The 25,807-nt window shown below is 40.2% G+C and overlaps 1 long non-coding RNA gene across 1 annotated transcript; it reads right to left on the minus strand.

The window, feature by feature from the left end:
• Positions 1-1,164: 1,164 nt before the first annotated feature.
• LOC142830300 (uncharacterized) lies at positions 1,165-19,956 on the minus strand. Its single transcript, XR_012905456.2, has 3 exons — positions 19,639-19,956; positions 4,250-4,317; positions 1,165-2,915 (listed from the first exon to the last, which is right to left on the minus strand). It is a non-coding gene; the product is annotated as an uncharacterized LOC142830300 (long non-coding RNA).
• Positions 19,957-25,807: the final 5,851 nt, after the last annotated feature.

Consider the following 25,807-nt stretch of genomic DNA (forward strand, 5'->3'; position numbering starts at 1 on the left):
ATGAGATGGTCTGCATGAGGAAAAAAGGTACAAAAAATGCAGAGAAATGAAAATCAGATATTCCCTAATGATATTTAAAAATAGAAATTTTGCTGCTGTTATATACACCATGTTCCATCTTTTGAGATTTAATGGCTCTCTTGTGGCTTAATGGAGAATTACTTTCAGTAATTGATTATTAAAATTTAAAATTGCTAACCATCTTCATTATTAGATGAGTGAACATGTTATCCTTGTAATTAAAAAAAGCTAGAGATTCACTTTCATCCTGTTGACAGAATGGGTAGACAGGCTCAGCATTCCAGCTTGATGGTTTCAGGCTTCTGCTTTGACAAAAAATAGCCAGCAAGTTATTTGATGATGAAAATACAAAACATCCACAGAGACAGAGCAGAAAATAATGAACAAAGATAAAATAAGATAGCTCTACAAACTAATTAAAATTGAGACTCAACTGTATGCAGCATGTATTGGCTATTTCAATGATCTTCATGCATGTTAAAACCCACAAATGTGTTCCAAAATAGACCCCAAGTAGCATCCAAAAAACCTGTCTCCACTGGATGCAGAATCACATTTGCCCTTTGGAACTCAAAAAAGCTATAAAAATGCAGCAGCAAAGTATAGGGGCTAGGAAGGATCAGATGATAATATTTCTTTCTTAAAGCAAGTGTATTGTTGGTGTTAAAGGATCAGATTGACAGATCTGGTGGCCTCTAGTCATTCCCTCAATGGTACAAAATGTGGAAAGACGGTGAAGATTTCCCTGACAATACAACTCTCAGGTGTGATCTCCGCAAGTAGTGTGAAGTGTAGGTTGCAAACCCCACATTTGTCAAACGGCAAGTGGTAAATTCAGTTAATTTTCACTGAGATACTTAGAGGTGATAATAGCTTACTTTGTATGCCCAGAAGCCTTTGTATACCCACAAGATCTAAATATCTGAACACAAATGGAACACAAACTAAAACCATGGGTCAGCTTACAAAGTCAACCTGACTAAGATGATGAGCAGGCTAATTTCTTGCAAGTATAAAAATATAATAGGACTCTGAAAAGCCATATTTTGTGGAGCCAGTTCATTACTTCCATGCACAATTATTCAAGATTGTATTTAAAAAGGAACAAAGTTTTACTAATGTTTTATATTTCCCCAGCTCAGTTTATTAGTACATCCATAAATAAATTGGAGAGGAAGTCAGTCAGGAAGCTTCCCCTTTAAGTAACCTGGGTCTTGACAGCAAATAAAGTCATATGTTCCTTCTTCTAAAACTAATAGAACACCAAAGTCTGCTTTTGTAACTTGGGCTAAAGTGTCTTGATTTCAACATGAGTAGACTCTGAATGTAGTCCAATGTTTTGAGTCCATGTATTTAGGAGTTGCTGAGATGTGTTCTTCAGAGACCGTCCAGTTCCTGTTAGCACTTTTTATCCCGTGTAAGAAACTGGTTTCCTTGTGTGACTGGAAGCTTGGACAGATGGCACTCAGTTATTAAGTATGCACTTTAGATATTTGGGACATTAACAAGTTTACCAAGAAGAACACATACTGCAACTTCCATTCAGTGAGGTGGCTGATTGCCTAATATATCACCAACTGTGATGGCACCACATCAATTTCCAAAATAGGTAGCTATGTGAGCAGTAGCTATGCTGACTAACAGCTTAACACAGTGCAGTAGGTCTGTTAGTGTCAAGTTAAAAAAATATTTACACACAATATTTGAAAATATCTGCATTAGTACATTAAATAAAAGGGGAGTTAAAAGAATCAAGTCAAAGTTTTATTCCACACCCCCACACACACGACTAGCAGCTTTAACCTTCATTTTTTGCTCAGTTTCTCAGAACTTATCAAAATGATACTCTTAATGTTGCAAAAGTATGGTTGCAAATACTGAAGAAAACTTGCATTGATGTTTTGTAAGTCTGCTTTTCTTCAGTTTTAAGCAGACCAAAATGTGAAATGTTATTGACTGACTATTTTAAATGCAAGTCATTTTTAAATATTGGATTGTTCAGAACTATGATTAGTGTGGGATTGTTAGAATAAATGTTCTACCATTCAAGAATAGCGATGAGTCATCATCAGCACACTAACCAGTTAGAAAATGCTTATCCTGCCATCAGTGTTTTGTCTTATTTTGCAGAAGACAGGTGCAATCACTGAACTCACACAGAACTGTTATCTACCAGTCAAGATAACAGATTGAAAGGATAATTTTGGAGAATTGGTGCAACAAAATTCTAAGATTGGTGAACTATTTGTCTTTGGTACAGGAACTTCCAGTTTACCAAACAGATTAACACCACCATTATTTCAAATTCTTCTGGAAGCCCATGTTCTCCAGGTTCTTAGTTACAACATGCAAGAGCACCACCTACGGTGCTCACCATTCAAACTCCAGAATTTAACTATATTTGCAACACCTTCTAGGTAAAAGGAATGACTGGGCAGCGTCTTGAAGTAAGTGCTGATATTTTATGTGAACCACAGTTCCTTATGTGGCTATGAACCCACTTCTCTCCACTCCTCCTCCCTAGAATAAGCTGTGCATTCTCCAACACTTAGCAAAGCGTTCTTATAGCCCATTCTTGCCAGTTTGTAACCTCTGTTTTTCTTCTAGCACAAGAGGATTCTTTTCACCTTCCTCTACAGTCTGGCAGTGCTGTTTACAGTGTTGTATGTGACAGCATGGACACAAGCCATCTCAGTGCGATGGAAATGGCAGATTGTGAATAATCAACAGCAGGCATCAAGGCACTGACATGTCATTCACTGGTAACACCATGGGATGGAGTGCCAATAATACTTTTTAAATACGTCGTTGAGGGAATTCCCAGATCTTTAACAGAGAGTGTGCTTTAATACATTATGTATAAGGCAGCAACCAGTTTCTCCAGATAAATAGTGCTAAAAAGCAAAAGGTGATGGGGGGGAAGGGGGAGAAACAGTATTAATGTTAAAATATGTAGCTCAGTTTTCAGTCTCCACTATTAAAAATACATGTGGTTTTTATTACTGTAAAGAGTCTATATAGATGTGATACCTTAAAATAAAAAAAAATCCTACCACTGAACTTTGTGGTTTCATAATGCCAAACTTAGACTGAAGTTACTTTAACATTAGTAGGATATTACAAATCAAGGTCACAATTCTGCAATGACACACACATGGCTCCATGCATGTGTCCAGTGTCTCCAGTAACTTCAGTAGATGCCTTTTTATACATTGCAAGGTAGTGCAGAATGTTCTATGCATATCTAATGCACTGTGGTAGTCAAATTTGCCAGGAACTGCTGACAAAAAGAAACAGTGGGGGTATTTTTTAAATACTAATAATTTTAGAATCCCAGGTACAGCGAGTCTTCTCTTATCATGAATGGGGGCAGTGACAAAAGAGTCGCTATATTCTATACTTCCACAAATAGACCTATAGGAGCCAAATAAGCTTTTCACCTTAAAAACTATTTGGCCCTTTCTAGGGGGTCTGCAAAACATGGTATGCCTAACAGTTTAATAACTAACCCATCAGAACAAGTTTAACTTAATCTGGAGTGTGCGCACAGCAGGATATAGGACATTTTATAAAAAACTAGGAGGTATTTTAAACCTAGTTCTCTTTACACCTATGCCTCAAATGTTTTCCATTTTCAAGATTTCTTATACTTCACACATGGCCTTATATTTGTAGAAAGTTATTTCCATCAGGAGTACAGATTCATGAAAATAAGGTTACAGAAGGAGCTATTTATGCTAAAGGAAGAAATACCACGGTGTATTATTTTAGGTTTGTGTCACACATTGGACATGCATACCGCACTTCATCCCATCATGGCCTTGATAGGTCAAGAGGTATGCTTATACCTGTGCATCCTGAAATATGACAGTTTTGATGTGATTAGATTATCCATATAAGTGTGAACCACCGTATTGGACCCATCCTTCTATTTCCTGGCTATACAAGTTGTGGTATAAATCTGGCTAATTGAGTAAATATAGGATCAGTAGATCCTCATTACTACTTTTAAAGCTTGATGACATCTTATTGTGAAGCCATGTAAAAGTCATCTGCACCCTACATAAAGGGAGTATATTTTCAGCACATTTTTTCTAATGGATTCACCAAGCTCTCCTATATAAGAACTACAAGTCTCATGAATTCAGCAGCATAGTTTGTTATTAAAAAAAACCCTTGATTATTGTATTGACTACATTGAGGTTTTGGCTGATTCAAACTTACTCACCTCTTCAGCTGATGCACTGTGTAATCAGTTGGATGTTAACTCTGTACCTGGTTGCAGTGTGGGTGAGTCTATCCTTCAAAGCAAGCCTTCATTCTCTGCCCATCTGAGATTTTTTTTTCCTTGTTTGTACCCTTCCCCCATTAGTTTTAAAGGTATTTGGTTATAATCATAAGTGCCCAGAGATGCTATTAACAAGTGACAAAGCAGATATGGACCAGTGTGTGTATGTTAAAAATTTCTTTAAAAAGGCATCCTTCTGCACTTACAAAGAAACCTATAGTCTCTGGGCCAGCTGAGCTGTACATAGCATTCAGAAAGGCAGGAGGTTGGGGGGGGGGGGGGGGGGGGGAGGAGGGATCACATTTGCACTTTCCCCAATGCTGCAGCCAGCTGATAGACCAGAACAAAGTTGCCCTCAGGTAAGTCTAGACTACACTGATCTATTAGAAAAAGTATCACAAATTGTGCTCCATCTACACTGGGACAAAATTTCAGAAAAGCCTTTTTGGAATAGCCCTTCTTCTGAAAGAGCACATCTTCTCTTCCAGAAAAGAAGAGCTGACTCATTCCCTGGAATCAGCCGAGTTTTTCCTGGGATACCGGAGGTTTTAAAAAAAAAAAAAAAAAAAAATCCTACTGGTCTGACAATATTGTGGGTCTGATTCTCCTCTACCTTGCACCATATGTAGACTTTTACAATATAAAATGTCCCCAACTGTTCTGACGTGGGGACATTTTATATTGTAAAAGTCTACATATGGTGCAAGGTAGAGGAGAATCAGACCCACAGTTTTCACTTGATCAAAAGTATGCTGAATTCAGCAGTAGATGCTTAGCAGAAGAGGTACAGATCCTTAAACACACTGGGTAGCATGAAGGACTTCATATTACTTAGATTTAGGTATCTTATCAGAACAGCATTTACTATAGAATAGCTACATTTAAAATTTAGCCTATGACAAGCAACATCCCAAAATAAGGCAAAAAGCAGTCCAATGAGAAAGCTCTCCATAGTTCCCAGAAATTGGAGAGTCTCATTTCCCTCTTACAGTGCATCCTCAACAAATCATCCTTTTCATGGCTATTGTTTCTGGTTGAGCCAATGAGTCTAATAATATTTAGACTATATCAACATGGCAATGTTGAATAATTAATTTCTTACACAGTTTTCACATTTACCTGAATTATTTGCAATAACTGCAAATCCAGTACATCATTTTGCAAGCATTAACACTCATTAATGCCTGGGTGGCTCAGAATGGCTGAAGTAATGAAGTGGAGTGATTGTGTTAAGATTCCGTATCAACAGCAATAGTTTTGATTCCCCAAAAGAAAAATAGCCTCACACTTCTCTTCCAAGTTCTTTCTTCTTTCTGATGGTAACAGGGCGCCTATGAGCATAATACAGCTTTCTGCAGTCCTCCCTTGAAGTTTTGCTCCAAATAAGTCAGAACTATTCTTCTTCCAAAACAGAGTCCCTGGTTTTAAGATCACTGCAACTGGCTAATAGTTAATGTCAAAACTATATAGTGTGAATGTTTTACAAGCTACAATCTATATTATATAGGATTTAGACTCTTAAGGAGAGTACTGAGCAAGTAAAATTGAATGTTGATGCCTACAGGTATAACATAGTTCATTAAATACTTTCCCAAAAAGGTCTGATTTGTTCTAAATAAAATATTAAGTGGTTTGAAATCTGTGTTTTCATCTTTACCTAGAAAGTTTACTGCTAGGCTTTCTTTCTGTTCTTGTAACCATGACAATGGTTGATTTCTAATTTAGCTATTAGTTTTAAAATATCTTCATTAGCATAAGATATCACCCATTCAGTTTTTTTGTTAAAAGGGCTAACACACCTTGACTTAATCTCAACTAGTTCATTTCCATTCTATGGTAAACTGAATCTACAAATGAATAGTAGCTAGTGTGAAATGTATAGTAGTTAGTGTGTTTAGTATGTATACAGGACTTGCTCAGTTTCTCTAAGCAGTTTCCCCTTGGTTTTAAATCCATACCCACAAGGCTTACCTGAGGAAATTGATTCCACAGCTCTTTCCGAGCTAGAGTCTTACACCTTTCAGTGGAGCAGGATTCATATGGTTTTGCTTTTCTGAAGCATGACTTAAGTACAGATGCTAGGTGGCATTTGATGTGTATGGGGAAGTGGGGTGGGTGGGTGGGTGTGTGTGAGAGAGAGAGAAAATGAACTAGTGTAGCCCACCAACTGCTGTGAAGCAGATGTGGGAAGATTTACTGGCAGGAATCCAATATAGACATGGGAAACCCCCGGTATTTGCTCAGTGAGTTCCAAATCCTCTTGGAGAAACCTAGACATAAAATTCTGCTGCCAAAATGGTGAGCACCTAAAGCTGCCTACTCCCTTTGTGGGCAGGATTTACAGCAGGCCCCACAGGCTTCTCCACATGGTGCCACACCTGCCTCTGCAATATAGTCTTCCCTACTGCCAGCAAGGTTATGTTCTGCTCCCTCAAGCTCTTATCCAGCCTCCACCTACCGTATCTGTACAAAGAACTCTACTTTGACAGGAGAAAGACTCAGAGCATTGTTTATCCCAAGCAAAGATCTCTTCAAGGCAAGAGCCACATGTCCCTCTCCAGATGCCTGGGTGAGCACATTCTCCTGTTTTTTTTTTTTCTCCCCACACACACACACACAGCTGTTCCCTGCTACACTCCTCCAGAGTAGCTGGGCTGCCTCCAGCAGCTTCATGAAAGGGCTGAGGAACAGCATTACAGGGTGAGGTACTGAAAAGGAGCAGAACATGGAGCCACCTTGTTATTCACCACTGTAGTTCCTAAATAAACCTTGAACCACAGGGCTCTTCTGGGAACTATGGCAGGAAAAGGAGCTGTCCCCCATAAGTCTCCAGCTGTGCAGAGTAGCCATGGAAAGGCTGCTTTACACTTTGTATGAGGATAGCATACTATAGTCATTGATATGCCCACTTCCATTTTATGCCCGTTTCTGCTTTCCTCTGAGCAAAGCTGGAAGGGGAGCAATGGGCCCTTAGTAATCACAAATCAATTGACATTCATCACGGTTTAGGAATAGGGAACAGAAGCCATTCGTGCCATTTTGATTTTGCAAAGGCATCAAAAATAGTACAGAAGCAGAGCACAACCTGGCAATTTCAGGAAAAGTTTTACAAAACCTATTTTTCTTATCTCCCTTTTGTTATGTAGGCCCAGAGAGAAGGGTCTAGGAATAGAGCACCAAGTGATGATCTTAGTGACATGTAAATCTGGAATAATGCCATTGAGTCAAGTGAAAGTAAGAGCAGAGTTTTGTCTGAAAGTATATTTAAATAAGTCTCCCTCCTCCCCCTTCTCAATTGTTTTAGGGCTCTGAAGGGTCATACTACTTGAAAGTAAGGACATACTATGGGAAGATGACATGCCCAGCTGATACAGACAAAAGGGCCAAGTCCCACACTTAGAACAGTGGGGTTGAAAAAAGTGGAAAGCCATGCCAAATCTGACTCATGGAGTTTAAGTATCTGAGGTCAGCCATAAGGCAAGCCTACCAAAGCAACAGATTTTCTACACTGCCTCTTCTAGCAACAGTCTCACTTTTGTTGTATTAACCTTGTCACTGTCAGGTGTCCTTCATTGTTCATAGGATCAAGAAACATTTTTAGATTTGCAAAAGGAATTGTATGTTAACTGATTCATCAGCCTTAAAGCTATGCACTTGTCAGTACACACCACTTCCACCCTAACAAACAGGAGGTCACATGACAAGCCTCAGCATAGAACCAGAGAGAAAACTTCACACAAATCATGTTCATGGAAATAAAGTGTCAAGAGCTGGTTAGATTGCTGTGCTTTTTGGAGTTTCTTCTGCAGGATTTTAAAGCTTTATGCATTTCCGTAGTAGGCACAGATACAATTCTGTGCTCAGATTCCCTGCCCAATCTGGATTTTATCAAAGCCCTACAGAAAGAGGTGGACTATTTTCCTCCTAAATCCCAGAGAATGGCAAGCTCAGTGGAGTGAAGACAGCAATTTCTTGCTAGAAGGTTAGTACCTAGATAATTCTACAATTAGCATAAAATTGCTCATAAAACACTCAACCCAAGTCCTCAGTTTCCCATACAATTAGACAGTAGCTAGTTATGTCAGTCTTCAGAAAACTGCTCTCCTGAGCATGAGGTCATTACTTCTAGAATTCACAGGCAGATGGGGTGTAGCAAAAATAAAACCTTTCTACTCTTCACTGTATTAACAATGTAACAGCCAGAGTGAATCAGACCAATAGCCCAACTATCCTAGTGTCCGGTCTTCTGACTATGGCCGGTGCCAGGTGCTTCAGAAGGAATGAACAGAACAGGGCAACTGAGTGATCCCACCCCTATAATTCAGCTTCTGCTAGCTGGTGGTTCAGGACACCCATAATATGGGATTGCATCCTTGGCCAATAACCATTGATGGTCCTATCCTCAATTAACTTTAATGCTGTTTGACTTTGCAACATTCCCTGACAGCGAGTTAACAGACTATGCATTGGGTAAAGTAGTATTTCCTTATGTTTGTTTTAAACTTGCTGTCCATTAAAATTTCCTTGGGTGATCCATTACTCCTGTGTTTCATGAAAGGGTAAATGACACCACTATCTTCTTATGTAATATAGATCTCTACCACATTCCCTTCTCTTTTCTAACCTAAGGAATCCTGGTCTTCTCAATCTCTTCTCATAAAGAGACTGTTCCGGGCACCTAATCATTTGTTGCCATCTCTGTAGTTCCTCCAATTTCAACATAGCTCTTCTGGCAGTGACAAGACATCATAAATCCATGGGATGCCTACACCTTGAATACTGCATGAAGTGGTATCATATTGTCCTGTTATCTGTTTCTTTCCTAATGGTTTCTAACTTCTGTAAGCTTTTTTGACTGCTGCTTTACAACAAGCAAATATTTTCAGAAAACTATTTATGATGTCAAGATATTTGAGTGGTAACAGTTAATTTTAGACCCATTTGGAATGGATGTTCTCCAATGTGCCATGTGTAATGCATTTTCTCCAATGTGCATTTATCAATATTTTAAGTGCAGAGAATCATTGCTTTATTATGCAAGCTATCTGTAAAATAAGTATCCCTTGTAATTAGCACATCACTTCTACAACCAGATTTTCCACTTACTCACATAATGCAGACCTATGATCTCCTCCTGCTCTGTTCCAGGAATTCCAAAATCATAAATGTCTTTGTTTCGTTTCAACACAATTTGCTGCTATTAGATTTAAACAAGGATCTTCTCTGCCTGACCCATCAGTTGCAAATAACTTGTAGTACAAGGCAGACGCACCTTAATGTACTAAGCCTTTCATTAGATTCCTAGTCTGACTTCCTGCTAGCCATCATGAGACCTTAAATTGATGGATGGTCACAGCAGCCAGGGAAGGAAAATAAAGCTTCAGGCACTAGTCTTTTAAGACCTAGTACACAACACAAGTACATGGTTTTTTGTTTGTTTCTTAATAAAAAGCAACCAAATAAATTGAAACACATGGGGCAATAATTCCCACAGGCTCTCTAGTCTAACCAGTCATGCTTCCTAGTTTTGACCCATTTTCCCCTTTCTTCTAAAGTCTGCCCAAGTTGCCTCATGACATGTGAGGACCTATATTTCCTTCATAGACTTCAGTCTGCTTACCTTCAGGCCAGCACTGGAAATATTACATGTGTATAGCCAAAGTGGCAGAGTGCTTTGAGATGCTCAGATCATCATGAATGCTAGTGATCCCTCCCTGTCAAGAGGCCAGCTGTCTTCTTCCAAGCAGCAGGAAGAAAGCACATACTATGTCTACTCCTAAGTATATACCTACTAATAATTGGTTATGCCTATCTGTGGCAATATCCATATTCCATTTACTGTAAATGCCATCTCTAATGGGTGCACATGTACAGCACTTAAAAGGTCTGAAAGCTTGAGATCCTCTTGTTAAGTTCACTGCTTAGCATTTGGAAGCATTATAGGAAATGTTTCCTTCTCCCCTCTCTCAACCCTTTGCCAAAATTCTCAATGACAGATGGAAGTGCTTTCCCCTTCTTCTGTTTGTGTTCCATCCCTAAATCTAATGACATTATTAACCTCTGTTTTCCAGCAACTAATAAAACTGTTTTGCTTGTGACATCTAAATGTAAATGCATCTAATATTATGTTTGGAGCTAAGGTATGTAAGAAGGAAAAATGATACAAATGATAAATTGAATAAAGATTTTAGGGAAATTTTATTGTATTTAATTAATCTACCATTTTTACTAAGTTGCTTTCAAGTGAAATGGCTTTTTACCAACTCCTTTTGAAAAGGTTAGAAGGGTATTCCCTGTGCGACAATCATTAGCATATAGATGTCTCTAAGTGTTAATTTCTGTTTTCACTGAATGAATGCAATTTAAAATGAGGCCCTTTCAAATCAGTTAACTTTGGCCGTTTGAGAAAGATAAGAAAAATGGACTGCAGCATGAACCACAGCAAAACCTGCTTCTTATGGATAAATGTGTAGCAATGAAGACGCTTAAGCAGCGACATATGAGATTTCAAAAATCTTACAGAGAGGGGTTGGTAGTAGGATTAGAGTCTATTGCTAGGTAATAGAATCCATTAATAGGGTTAACAGTAACAAAAGAGAGAGGTTATTTTCCAGTTCATTTTTTAAAAACACTGAGAGCCAGCCCAGAAATTAGGAGTAGCAGCAATTAATTTTATATCCACAGCAAGGGAAAAAAAATCATTTTTTTTCCCCATTTTCATGTAATAAAGGGAGAATGTAGGTCTTGATTCAACTCCTAGTGAAACTAATGGTACAGGAACCACTGACTTCAGAGAGCAGGACAAGGTATATTTGTAAGCTTTAGTTTTAAAATACGTAGTACGAGTGCAGTACAAAATGCTATAAGCACTTTCAAAACACTTGTGCACCAAAGCATGAACCATGCCATTCTCTTTAATAGCAGAAAGATTCTATTCAGCCTATGAGTGAGGCACACATACCTCTATAAAGCATCTCAAATAGAAGCTATATTTGAGGCAGAACATACACCCTGTCTAAAATCACCATCACCTGACTAACTATTTTAAGCTGCTTAGATCTCTGCCAAATACCAAACATGGAAAGAATTGTTTGGAAAAATGGTTTGACTGTTAAGATTAGAGGGGAAAAAAGTTTTGGGGTTTTTTTTTTTTTTTGCACCCACAATAAAAATACTCACTACTGTTTTGAAATCTTGGCATCTGCATGCTTTGGAGTGGAAACCTGACATTTAGCAAATACCTGGCAACCCTAAGGGTGACCTATCTGATTTTGAACTGGGCAGTCCAGTATTTGAGCTCTCTGTTCTGGAAACAAATTGAGAAAATAGAAATGTCCAGTATTTTCTAAATAAGATGTAATGTAGATTGTGATGTAATATCAAGTGTGTCTGGTATGTTTGTTGAAACCATCTGGCAACCCTAGTCACCGTGGTGTCGGGGATGTGCCTTTTGAATCTGCAGGAAACTTCACCTGATTAAGTTCTAAGCTTTTAAAATGCTTTCAGTTCTCACATGCTCATTAGAGCTGGTTAGAGTTTGGCAATTTAAAAAAAAAAAAATCTCTGAAGATTGTCTGCAATGGGCACACTCAAGCCCAGGAAAGAGAAAACGTTTCCCGTAACATTTGCTGCTGGCAGCAGAAGGCAACTGAGGTACCAGATAATTCAATTCTTAAGGGAAACTCCCTTTTTCTCATGCTTTTTCTTATGGTGCCTAGAAGCATGAAGAAACAGGATGTAGTCCAACTTGAATTTGGGGTGAGAGAGAGAGAGGGGAATGATTCAGGAGCGAGAAGATTATAGGAGTTGACCAGGGCAGGGAAGCAGCAGCTGTGGACAAGCAGACATGCCAATAGTTAAGGAAAATGCAACCAGACAGAAGACAACCAGAGAGTAAAAGAAAAAAAAAATACTGAAATATACTCTTATCTGCCAGAGGATGTGGTGAAGGCTAGAACTTTAACCGAGTTCAAAAAAGAGCAAGATAGCCATTCCTACCCTGTGAACCTATTAGCCAGGATGGGTAGGAATGGTGTCCCTAGCCTCTGTTTTCTGGAGGTGGGTAACAGGAGAGGGATCATGTGAGAATTACCTGTTGTGATCTCTCCCTCTGGGGCATCTGGTATTGGCCACTGTCAGCAGACAGGATACTGGGCTAAATGGACCTTTGGTCTGACTCAGTGTGGCCATTCTTATGTGGATCTTCACTCTGGACCCTGGAACTCTGAGTTTCTACATTCCTCTACTGTCAGCAAATGAAGCCAACTGGCACAGAATGTCTCATTCCTCTCTGTTGTCTAGTCCACACAGAAAACAGTCTACTACTGCTAATGGTTACTCTATTAGTTCTGTAGATACCCGAACAGTAGACCAAAAGGCCTGAAACTTGCTGATGACCTAAAGTCAGGGAGTCAACATCATTCCAAGTGATGTTAAAAAAATCTAGATACTTTAAAATTACGTAATTTGATCCAAAGAACATCAGATGAATATTAGTGCTGCTATGTTGGGCATTCAGAAATTAGAAAATGTCAGTATTAATATTAACAATTCAAGGCAAAGGCAAGCTCACAGAAAGAAGTCCTTCCAAGAAATATGGTACAAGGGCTAGCTCTAGAAGAGAGTGTGATAGGTTGAACAGGAACAGATTCAGGAGCCACTCGTTGGTACTTGATTTTATTGTGACATTTTTGCTTGTGAAATATGCCCCATAACTTCTCTCTAGGGCTATTTGTCTGTTTACCCTAAGACCAGGGCAGCACCAGTACAGAATTTCTCCAAGTTTTCAGGGGCACGTCTGAAATTCAGTGACAAGAGAAGAGAACATAGTATTCCCTGTAAGCCATGTGGTTTTGTGGCCACTCAGGAGAGATTCCAATGATGCTCAGCTCATTTTGTGCTTCTCCTGGTGACGCACATAAGATGTATTCTGCACACTGATGGAAAAAGATTAAACTTTGGTCAGTACTTCTGTCTAGACCTTTGCCCCTCTGCTCAGACTGCCCACATAAGTGGGTTGCGCCCACAAAAGCTCATACGACCTACATGTTTTGTTAGTCTCCAAGATGCTGGAAGACTATTTGTTGTTGAAGTTTTTCCAGTTACAGACTAACTCAGCTACCCCTCTGAAGCGTCTGACAATTGGTAGGTCAGCTGTGAGGGTGGTCTGTCACATGGAGATTTGTGGTCTATCTGGCTCCGGACTGAGATACTCATTTCACATGAAAGGTGTTGAACATACACCTGATGACAGTAACTTTTGGTTATGACTCTGCTAATTACTTCTGGTCATATTTTCAGACCATTTACTTCACGTGTATTATTCTGAGACTTTGAAAACATGCACTTGAACCTGACACTATAGCAACTTATTCAAATCAGACTAGTCCAAAGATCTGGTGCTCCGAGTTGACCCTGCTATGCATAGTTTCTATTAACAGGCTGGATTTGATCCACCATTTAAAGATAAAATACAATATTATATGACAAGTGTCCAGAACCATCTAGACCCTGTGTTTGCTGAAGAAAGAGAGGTACATGAATTTCTGTCTCAGTGAGGACACACTTGTATTGTAGGCAAAAAATCTTACTTGCATGCCAATTTGCATTAATAGACTATTTGTAGGCATAAAAACTGGTTACTTCTGGAAAGGTGTAGGGATTAGCCCCTTTGGTACTTGGGTAGCAAGTTTATCCAGTTGCACGCTGATAGGAAGTATAGAAGTGTTACAGATTGAAGTGTCATGAAAGCTCACATGCAATGTCTGGGCATCTCATTCACATGGCCAACTTGAGAATACGTAAGGACATATTTTGTAGCCAGCTAAAGCCAATGGCCAGTGCAAACAGACATAGAAGTCAAATTCAAAAGCAGTTAGGTTGATCCCAGCAAATGAGAGAAAGCCCACAAACAGAGCAAGGTGGCAGCAGATTTGTCATGTTGCTGTTAACTACATTTAAGCAGGACACATTAATCTTTTATGCGATAAACAAGCCAGAGAGAGTAAGGATGCTACAGCCTGAAATGGCCATGGACAATCTCATCTATCCATACGTAATTGTGTTTGCGATTCGCTCATTGATCTGACCTTGCATATACATGTTCACCTATAATGTCCACTGAATTCTGGTACACTGACATCAGCTTCGGATTGCATCATGCAGTGCATTTTTTGTAGACTCACATCTGTGTGCGTGTGTGTCATTCCCCACCCCATCTGCCTTTTGTTTAAAATGATTAACTTTGAAGAAAGTTTATTCCATCTTCAAATCAATCTTCCCAATCGCAAAAAACAAACCTGCAAAAGCAGAAGGAAACTAAGTTTTGTGAACATTTGCATTTAAGTGTAAGATGAAATTTCTGCAATTTTCCCCTTCATCAACAAATATGTTGCAGAAAATACACCCTGGAAGTGTTTTCCCCAAGACTGTCTGCATATGCAGAATCCTTGTGCTATGTTCCCAATGTGTATTAAGTGTGCATATTGTTTAGAAATGCAGATAATCAAAAAAAGAGCCACAAGGGACACAAAGTAATAACATTAACTAATGCCACACAGTAATGTTTATTTAACAAATCTGTGTCGCATGCCTGACATCTCCCCTGGTATCAATTTATTTTGTTTTGCTTCTTTCGTAGCAGCACAAATGCATTTAAAATGTAAAGTAATTTTTACACATGCCAAACTGTATACACAATAAAAACATATACATCTTTTTAATGTCTTGGGGAATACACACTAGAGATGTGCAGAAAGCCCAGTGGCCAAAGTAAACAATCTAGATTATGGAAAATATTCCTTTTTAGTTGTTCCAATAGCTACAGTAACTGCTGCTGTCATAGTACTTTATCACTGCACTTTGTTATATAGAAGTGCTGCAAAGTGATGAAGACAGAACTGTATATTAGAGTCCAGTCTGAAGTGAAGTTTGCAGAGGGAAGAGGAGGAGCGACATGTATCCAGTCCATTCAAACTAGCAGTTGGGAGAGTTTACACTTGGCAATTTTAAAAAGCTTAAAGTACCCAATTGATTCTCTGGCAGAAGTGTGTGGGGGGGCCCTGTTTCTGTTCAAACACCTTCCTGCATCATTCCTATTCCTGCAACTTCTATCACCATGAATACAGCCCTTAGCTTCCCCATCCCTCTCTCAATTTTTGAAATCAGTTTGGTTAATTTAGAAAGCCAGTCTAGCAAACTGGTCTCCATTTGAAACAAACACATTTTTCTTCCTCTTTCTGTCTTCTGGACCACAAGTTGAATATGAGTCAGCAGTGTGATGCTGTTGCAAAGAAAGCAAACATGATTCTGGGATGCATTAGGAGGTGTGTTGCGAGCAAGACAGGAGAAGTCATTATTCTGCTCTACTCTGCACTGGTTAGGCCTCAATTGGAGTATTGTGTTCAGTTCTGGGCACCGCATTTCAAGAAAGATGTGGAGAAATTGGAGAGGGTCCAGAGAAGAGCAACGAGAATGATTAAAGGTCTAGAGAACATGACCTGTGAGGGAAGGCTGAAGGAATTGGGTTTGTTTAGTTTAGAAAAGAGAAGATCGAGGGGGGACATGATAGCAGTTTTCAGATCTCTGAAAGGGTGTCATAAGGAGGAGGGAATCTCCATTTGTGGAGATATTTAAGAGTAGGCTAGATAAATGTCTATCAGGGATGGTCTAGACAGTATTTGGTCCTGTCATGAGGGCAGGGGACTGGACTCAACCTCTCGAGGTCCCTTCCAGTCTTAGTATTCTATGATTCTTTGTTGCCCACAGCCTGAAACATCCTTCTGTCTTTGCCTTCCCCTGCTCACTAAATTATAGATCCACACCAGATTTTTTAAAATTTTATTTTTTTAAATTATATTTTGTTTGGAGTAACTTATGGACAATGACCAGAGTAATCATCGCATAGCCTCTCTCATGCAGCTGCTAACTGCCCTAAGGTATCTCCCATGAGTCCAATGCTCACAGCTTGAAGGGGCACAGCCTCACCTCCAAACTAACAGTAAAGATTATCCCTTCCACAAAGCCATCCGTCTTCCCCTTTCTAGCACGGCAATCTCAGGTATAACTGGCCCAGCTCCAATTATTGCCACTAAACACTAGCTTTGCAGCAGCTAATAACCCCGACTATATTATCACAGGCTTCGGAGGGGTAGCTTCTGAAGTATCAGACATTTATCATGTAGATCTTCTGGCATATTTTGGTTTGGTTTGTGTTCCCCCCCCCCCCTCCCCTTCCAGAGGGACAGTCAGCCTGCTTTTTCCACCTCTGACAGGTATTAGGATCCATCTGGGGTACAAAGTTCTGATCAGAGATTCTATAACAGCTAAAAGTGAACATTTACCATGACCTAGGTAGTTCACTTTGGTCTTTGGGCTTTCAGAATATTTCCACAAGATATTAATGTTTTCTAGATTTCTGTTACATTGTGAATACACCTTTGTGAATACACCTTGAAAGGCACAGGATACAAGAATTCTATCAAACTTATAGATTTGGGCTTTGAATCCAGTGAGGTCACTACCCTGATTCATTGCATGCAGGTCCATTTGGAGCCTGTGAGGCTGTGTAATTGAAGAAGACTATTTGCAGAATATTTGTCGTAGTTATGGTTGCCAGATGGTTTCAACAAGAATACTGGACACACTTGACATTACATCACAATCTACATTACATCTTATTTAGAAAATACTGGACATTTATATTGTCTCAATTTGTTTCTCAAACAAAGCTCAAATACTGGACAGTCCAGTTTTGAACTGGACACCTGGCAACCCTAGCAATTGTACAACAGTGGTAGCAACAATCTTATGCAAAGTATATCATGTAAGGTCTCAAAGTATAGTTATCCTGTTAATAGGCTTGTATCTTTATATCTGATGTTTGATAGAAATACATAGCCAATATTCAAAACTACTGTTGTGAATCTTTTTAGGGTGTCACCTAAGAGCACATCAGGAATAGGCAGCAATGTGTTCACAGCCCATTAAGATTATTCATTCCCCCTAGTATGCTTTTGCTGAGGATGCCTCAGACAAGAGTGAATGGTCACTCCCATTAATCAGAAGCCTTCTCCTGTTGCTGCTAAAGAAGGATCCACAATAGAGTGTTGCCATGTGGCAAATGTTGTACTTTGTCGAGCTGTTCAGCTCTAACATGGAATAATGTTTGCTCCCTAAGCTAAAGAAGAGCTTCAGCTCTGACAGCTGCCTACTAATGAGGTGAAAACTATTCCCTCTATCATTTGTGTTCTTAAGAATAAAAATGTTGCCATATATAAAGGATCATTTCATTGACCCAAATTGAAATGGGATTTTGAAGTTTATTTTATCATCTGTTATGTATGTTTAGTACAAGATAGACATGTTGAAAATGTTATGCTTGTTAATTCCTTAACTTTGAAATTTCAAGTTAACAAATCTTTACAGCAAGTACTGCACACACATTACCAGATAACCCTTGCATTATGAAACAAGGGTTCTGCTAGCATATGATCAACTGCCACAATCTCTGATTCTATTATGTACTATGTTCATTTTCTAGATCATTATTGTGACCTTACCAATTTAAGACAACACCTACTTGATCCGATTCCTTCACCCCAACCCTATGCCATTGCCTCAGTAAGATTTTCTTCCCTTCAGTAGGCTACTAAATACTGAAGACGGATCCATACATTGAAATGATGCTTCATCGTAGAAATGAAATACTTTAAGTCAATTACTACACCTCTCCATATACGAGGAATTGTGCTGTATACTTCATACTCTGCTCTTTTTGCTTCTCCTCCAACCGTCTGATGTAAAACTGCTGGAGTCACTGCTTTCATGAACAAAGTCTCCAGCCTTAGCCACACTTATTTCGATTGCCAACTATCTAGATGTTTAGTAATTAAAAGAGGAGATGCATGCATCATAGTACAGGTGTAGAGTAAAATCGGGTTAACTGAGCCAATTGTACAGGTTGAACCCTCTGCAGTCTGGGACATCTCTGGTCCAGAAGGACCACTGATTTTGCAGGACTAGAGCCCCAGCAGCTGAAGTTGCTGGTGGCTTGGAGTGGAGCTGCCCAGCAGGACAGTGAAGCCCAGAGGATGCCAGAGCCCACAGCCAGCAGGGCCACCACTGGGAGCTCAAATGGGGCTAGGAGCTCCAGCAAGACTGCGGCAGCTTATAGTGCCAGGAGGTTGGGAGAGGACTCTTGGTGGCTGGGGAGGAGAGTCCAGTGGGGAGGTCCAACCTGTACTACTACTTTCATTTTTACTCCAGTGCTAACACTGCTATGAAGAGGAAAAGAGTAAACATTTGTTAGCATCACTCCATTGCCCTCCCTGCTACAGACATATTATGGTCCAAAGATCATCAGCTCCCATTCCTAGGTCTACTGAGGTGGCAGCTTACTGCCAGAAAGGTCTTCTAAGAACTGAGAGTACTGATTCAACAGTACATTCAGCTGTTGCTGGACCAAGGAATCTGTAACAAATGTTATTAGCACATCCAGGAGAAGGCAGTTATGAACAGCCTGTCAGATAAGCTCAAATGTGTGATATCACTCTAAAGACCATACCAAGACCAGACTCCCCTCTCAAAGGACAAATGTTTCCTGGGTTTCTACCAGCCGTCCATGCTACATATGCATCTTTTGGCTTGGACACAAAACATGGTTCTGCTGCCTGCTACTTGTGCAATAAGGAGAACAGTTCAACATTAAAGGGAATGGTGAACTCAAAACCAACCAAAACTGTTTACTTTGGCAAAATGGGTCTGTCTGCTAATCACCTAGGCAAAGGAAGTTTGGCTACACCACTATGACCTGCTCCTGAAATCTTTTGCCCTAATGCATCATTAAATGTCAAGGAAGAGCTCATGCAGACCCCATGCAAGCCTAGATTTGCTCCAAGTGTGAACAGAAACAAACAGAAACAAACGAGAGTAAAAGCACAATAGGAGAGGTGAGTGCAAGAGGTGTGCAAGAGCAGCAGCCACTGGACAGAACAAAAGGTCAGAAGCTACCCTGTTATGATCAATGAGACCCTGCCCCCACCCCAATCCAACAGGAACAAAGCAGGGTCTAACCAGTGATAGTTCTTCTTGAAGAACCTAGCTGATGTGCTACAGTTGAACTTCAGAGCATCAGGGTAGCTCCAAACACATAGTTGTTAGCAATCCAAATCTACTGCTGAGGAATTCAAGGAAGAAGCCAATGCCATTTCTGCAGCTGACCCTGAAACGTCTCACCATCCCCCTCCCAGTTCTTTTACATCCATTGTTCAGATACCTCCAAAACCCAACTCTTAAATCCCAGATATAAGGCACACTCACCTTTAGAGCACCTTTAGAGCACTCTCTTTCACCTGCAGGCCATCTACTTCTTGATAAGTCTTCTGTGCCTCAGCCCTTTGCCTAAGGCATATAAAGATCAAACCCCTTCCCAGGTAACTGAGAAGCCAAAATGAAAATCCAAAATTTTCAGATTGTTTGGGCAGTCTCTGCTTGCACTTACAAAGCCTATCTCAGGGCTTGTCTCCCACAGTAACTTACTCCACACCCTGTAGGTTTCTCTCCATGTGAGAGTCCTGCCTCCTCTCCCTGTATCCTTTGCCCCCTTTTCACAGGACTCTACCCTTATGGTTTTTCCTCAAGCAGCCTTGACCTTGCCCCCACCTGCTACAGGCAAAGGACATTCATTAACTTTAATCTCATAACTCTTCTACAGCTCTGCTCAGCTCTATTTAAGTGGTCCTCTGCAGCTAAGCTCAATCACTAAGGCTACTTGACCCAGCTGGAATCACTAATTGCCATTGTGTGGCTAGATCAGGCGCTTGTGTGAGGGGTTACTGATAGGTCATGGGCCAGACTGAGCCCATCTTGCTTTAAAGGGCTACCCAGCCTGTAACAGTGCCCCACTGCAAATGCTGGGGCAACAGTAGGGCACTGCTGTGCTGCTAAGAACCCTGTACTATCAAATTACTCTTAGCCCATTTGATATGGGAAGAGAATGCTTGTCTGTATACTTGCAAACAGAGGCAAAGTGCCTGCACATCACCCTCAGACATGGTAAAAATGGAGCTCTCATCTGCACAGGTCAACAAACAATCTGGGAAAGCATCCAATATCCAAAGCACAGAGAGGCTGGTCATTTGGCTCCAGGCTCTGGACATACAGTGTAGAGGGGGCATCCCTGATGAATGCGTTTGAATACTGGAAAGTAGCAACTAAGACTCCCATTAATCTTTAAAACATTAAAAATGGTATAATACAATCAAATATTGGAGATGTAAATACTGGCCCAATCCCAAGTGCTTCTCAAGCCCAGGAGCTGAATGCAGCCCCCAGCTTGCCTCGATCTGCCCCCCAAGGCTCAGGTTTCCCCACAGTACTGGAGAGCCTGTGCTGGCACTCCAGCCCCCTACTATCCCCCTGCAGAGCTGAAGCACACAAAGTCTACTAGTCTGGGCCCTTAGGCTCTGGTGTGCGGGGGAGTGTGGGGAGTGTCTTTCTCTTTTTCAGTCCGGGGCCACATCAGTGAGGGTTGGTTTTAGTTATTTTTCTTCTCGCTTGTGTGCATTCCCTGACTGATTTTTCTGTGGGTCAGTGGCCCCTGACCCAAAAAAGGTTCCCCACCCCGTTCTAAAGTTTTTAAAAGACAGCTTTTGACACAGTTGTCTTTTGTCTGGTCTGCTGAAATATACCCCGTGTGCAGATTAAGAAGTTTGCTTATAGCAAAATTATCACAAATAAAAAACAAAAACCCAGGCTCTGACAGAAGATAGGTACGTGCTGTGAAAACAAGCTAACAACCTCACTCAAAAACTCAGTCTCCAGAATGACCAATAGCCTAGTGGTAAGGGCACTCAAATAGACTAAATAAAAGAAGTCCAGTTACTTATCCAGATCAGGTAGAACAGGGACTAGAACCTAGATTTTGTACATTTGAGATGAGCACCCTAACAGTAGGAGCTTGCCTGCTTTTTCTTTTACTCTCCTTTTTTCAAAATACATAGAGACACCAGTCATGATTTTGTCCATATGCAGAATGGAAAACATTTTTGAAATATTAAAAGTTTTTGTGGGAACTGCTTTCCATCCAGCTCTACTTGCAAAATCAATTGAGAGAAATTGTCTCTTCATCTGCCTGATATGCTGTTGAGGAGTTGGGGGGAACTGGATCCCTATTTGTCTGGAACGTGAAAAGAAAATTTCTCTCAATTTCTGCAAAGGTGGATGAAGGCTGCAGCAGGATGAAGTCTCCAATCACCTCCTTGCCATTGGATTAGGATATTCATCCTGTCTTGCACCTTTGGGACATGTGCAACACTCTCTCCGTGTTAAATGAATTCCTACATAGGCATCTACCATATTCATGTCCAAGTCCTTTAATGGTCATCAAGTGGCCACAGGAGCAGGAGAATGATGTCAGGAAGCTAATCAGGGACTGACTTGCAGGTGGTGTCTGGTGGTCATTGTTTGCATTCCGACAGAGACAGAAGGACAACTCAACAGTTGCAATTGTGATTGAGCAGCCCATTTTAGGATCCACTCTGCTCACCCTGCACGGGGGGTTAGGAAAGGTGACCTACACATAGTCTGCCTCGCTTCCCTCTGACTGAACAACCATGTTCAGAGGGATCATCTTAGTGCGGTCCAGACTGAACAGTGACATTTAGAAACTGGACAATTAGAATCCAGATGAACTAAGAACATAATAATGGCCATACTGGGTCAGACTAAAGGTCCAGTACCCTGTCTGCCGACAGTGGCCAATGCCAGCTGTCCCAGAGAAAGTGAATCAAACAGGTAATGATCAAGTGATCTCTCTCCTGCCATCCATCTCCACCCTCTGACAAACAGAGGCTAGGGACACCATTCCTTACCCATACTGGCTAATAGCCATTAATGTAATATGCCCATGAAATCATGGGAAGTTCAAGCCCTCGATTGACCAGAGTGGAAAATGGCCTTGTGGCAAGGAAATGGAAATGGATAACAGGAAATGGAAAAATGGGAAAGGAGGAAAGAACGCATGGCACTCCAACTCAACAACCGAGATCTACTCATCACCACTGGGAAGTGACTGCCCCAGTTGTGACAAAATCTGTGGATCCTGGATCAGTCTCATTAGCCTTCTACAGATAACTGGCTATCATTGTATGGAGGACAATCCTCCTTGAACACCGAGGACTTGCCAACAGTTTAGGAAATCAGGATAACTACTGTTGATTAACTTATTTTATATATGAAATATACTCCCAGTATTTTGCCACTGCTCATAAACCACATTCACAATATATTATGGGAGCAATTAAAATCCATTTGAACCCTCTAATTGGAAATAAAGAGGTATTTTTCACAAAGAGATTTTCCTTTACCAGATGGTTTGTACTGGTATTCACTAATAAAAAGCCTGGTTAAGGAGCTTATGTTCAGTTACTTTGAAAGATGCCAGGAAAAGTACAAGTATGCTGGGAATTAATCTCATTTTGATGAGTCTCTCTGTCAGTTTCCTCCCAGTATTCAACATCTATTACAGCGTATTTGGTTTCATGCTGATTTGATGTCTACCTCACAGCACAGCAGACCTTTCATCAGCAACACTGTTTTTTAGCTTGATGGAATAAGGTTTTAATGCAAACTTAGCAACGTTTGGACAGATTACCATTACTTTAGCATAAAAACCTATAGTATTTGTGCTAAAGTTTTACCTCAGTCCTTGATATATAAATACCACAGGAATAGAAGAGTAGATACTGTATTGTTCATGGGAATTTTTTTCATCCATTTACTAAGCTATAACTTTGTTTGCTACTGATTTTTGTTGACATGTTACTCTGCAGAAAGGCATTTTTTCTATTAGCATGTTATTGACCCATTTTATCAGCCACGGATCTTCATGTCTTTGACATAGCATGACCTTTCAGCAGGCCCATCAATGAGGGTGGGGGACAGACAAAGGGACAACTGACCAGGGGTCTGGCTATTTCATCAGCTTCATGCCCCTGGAAGAGGTGGGATTTCAGGTGCTAGGGACATGGCAGGGGCTAGGCCCTTCCCCCCACAGCAGCTCATGCCGCAAGGGGTTCCAGTGGCAATTTAAAGAGACCTGGGCTCTGGCTGCTGCTGTCTCAGTGATGGCAGCAGTCAGGGGCCCTGGTCCCTTTTGCAGCCTCTGCCTTTCCCAGAGGCCTGGTGAGTCTGCCAGTCCCACTGCCTTTTGGATTTATCCAGCCAACTAAATACATTTTACAGCAAAATAATTTAAATTCAGCTTGAACTCAACCTGCATTAACCCCATACATTTTCATATGTTAGATTGCAAAGCAGGGGAAAATGCATGTATGGTATTAGACATTTTTCAGAGTTACAAACACCAAACATTTTAATGCTTAAAAAACACCCCAACCACCTCATGTCTGAGTTAAAAATCTGCGTAAGGCTTTGGCTAAGGTGAATTTGTTTTGATTTGGAGAGTACAAAATGTGGATGCTCATAGTATGAAGAACAGTCACTTGTAAAAACTTTCTTTCTCCATAATAAGTCACCTTATCCCCAAAAGAATAATTCGTTGCCAGGCCTACCTCCACTGCTTAGATCCAATAAGGAAGCTGCAATCTTCAAAATAGGGATAATTTCTGATTTGGTTGGAAGAACCAATACACAATATTTCTGTGGTTGTTTTAAATTTACATACTGTAAATTGCAGCTGGTGGGCAGAGGACTTTATCAGCACCATGGGAAGCTCTGTCCTCAGATCATTAAGCAAGGCAATAGTCTTGTTCTTTACCTAAACTTCTCACCACTTCAGAACACAGTTACAATTAGAACCCTTTTCACCTATTGCCAGCCACAAAAATGATTAAAGGATTAAAAAGTGTGTGTTACTGTGATAAATAGATTGAGCTTCTTGATTTATCTGAACAAAGGGAAGGTCAAGGGGTGACTTGATTACAGGGTATTGCTGCTTACATGAGGAACAAATATTCAATAACAGGCTGTTCCATCTAGTAGAGACGGGTATAATATGGAAGCTGAGCACAATTCTGACTGGAACCAAAGACTAAAAAATTAACAGTGAAAGTAAAAACTATTGGAATAATTTATCAAAGGTCGAGGCAACCTTGACTATTTTTAAATCAAATAAAATATGGGGTGTTTTCTAAAAGCTATGTAAGTTACAGAATTAAAAGTTGGGTTCCATTCTTGTCTCCTCTACAAATACAGTACTTTACAGCATTGAATATGACCCTATGTCTGTTGCAGGGCTCCAACTGTAAAGTGGAAATACTACTACCTTCACTGAGGGGATAGGAAGGCATTGTGAAATCCATGCACAACTAGTAGACTGTGATCAGGTGAAAGTCACAAGAGTACCTAGAGAGACAAGATGGTGGAAGGGAAGAAGAGAGAGAACAAAACAGACCTTGTATTCACTGTAATAATTTAATGGCATACTCTGTAGTCAGATACCTAGGTGATTCTCATGTTACATGGTCAGTAGAGTCTCATCTTTCTTCTACAGGTGACATGCTTAGTGTTATTTCTTGATTCTGAAATTTCCTATATCTATTGTTCCAACAGAGCTGGCAATTGTGGAGTTTAAGGGCATGCTGTATGTTCTTTACCCAAGGACATAGTAAAGGAGACTGTAAGTTTTGTTTCTTTGGGGAGCAGAGGATTTTATTGAGCCTATCAGCGATTTGAACCCAATGGCAATGTGTGAGCACCTGCAACTGGAGTTTGTGATTGGAGTGACATCATTAAAATTAATCAGAACATTTTTAAAACTCAACTTCCCACATACAGATTACATGTGAAAAGAAAGCCATAATCAGAAAAAAATGCTTCATAAATTAGCGGAAGGGCAGAATAAACGATTTTAAAAAGAACTTTCATTACTTTATACTGAACATATTTTAAGTTTCCAAATGTATAGGTATATAACTGTCAACATATCTATTTACTTCTATCATAGCATTCTGTCTTCCTTAGGGTTCCTGGAATTATTTTTTTTAAGTTAAATTATCTTTTGTAAAAATTCATGTTGATTAGGGTTCCAGCTTTTCAGTTTCTTGTACCATTTTGATTGGTGGGAGGTTCATCATCATGAAGGGGCACATAAATTACCTTTATATTTTAAATATGTGATGAAACTTTGAAGAGTATGAGAACTTTATTCAAGAAGCAACAATGGTAGAACAACTGGTTTATTTATTAGCGTGTGTCTTCATGGAAAATAAAACATTAAAAATACCCCTTGTTGGGCTGGAGAGTCACAAGCTCAGTGTAAGAAATTTGAGTTAGAGAGGCCCCACAACAAACCAATCACATTATGAGCTTGCCTCGTTGCATCTGTCATCACACACTGGTGCAACATCACAAAGTAAAGTTAGAATGTTCCACTGATTAGTTTCTCCCAACCTTCCTGGCCACTGGACTGAGGGTGGCATTTTCTCCTGACCATTCTTTATTTCTTCTGCATTCCTCCACATTGTCTGAACAGAAGAC

Source organism: Pelodiscus sinensis, chromosome 7 (genome assembly GCF_052426305.1).
Source record: "Pelodiscus sinensis isolate ZL-2025 chromosome 7, ASM5242630v1, whole genome shotgun sequence".
Taxonomy (NCBI): Eukaryota; Metazoa; Chordata; order Testudines; family Trionychidae; genus Pelodiscus; species Pelodiscus sinensis.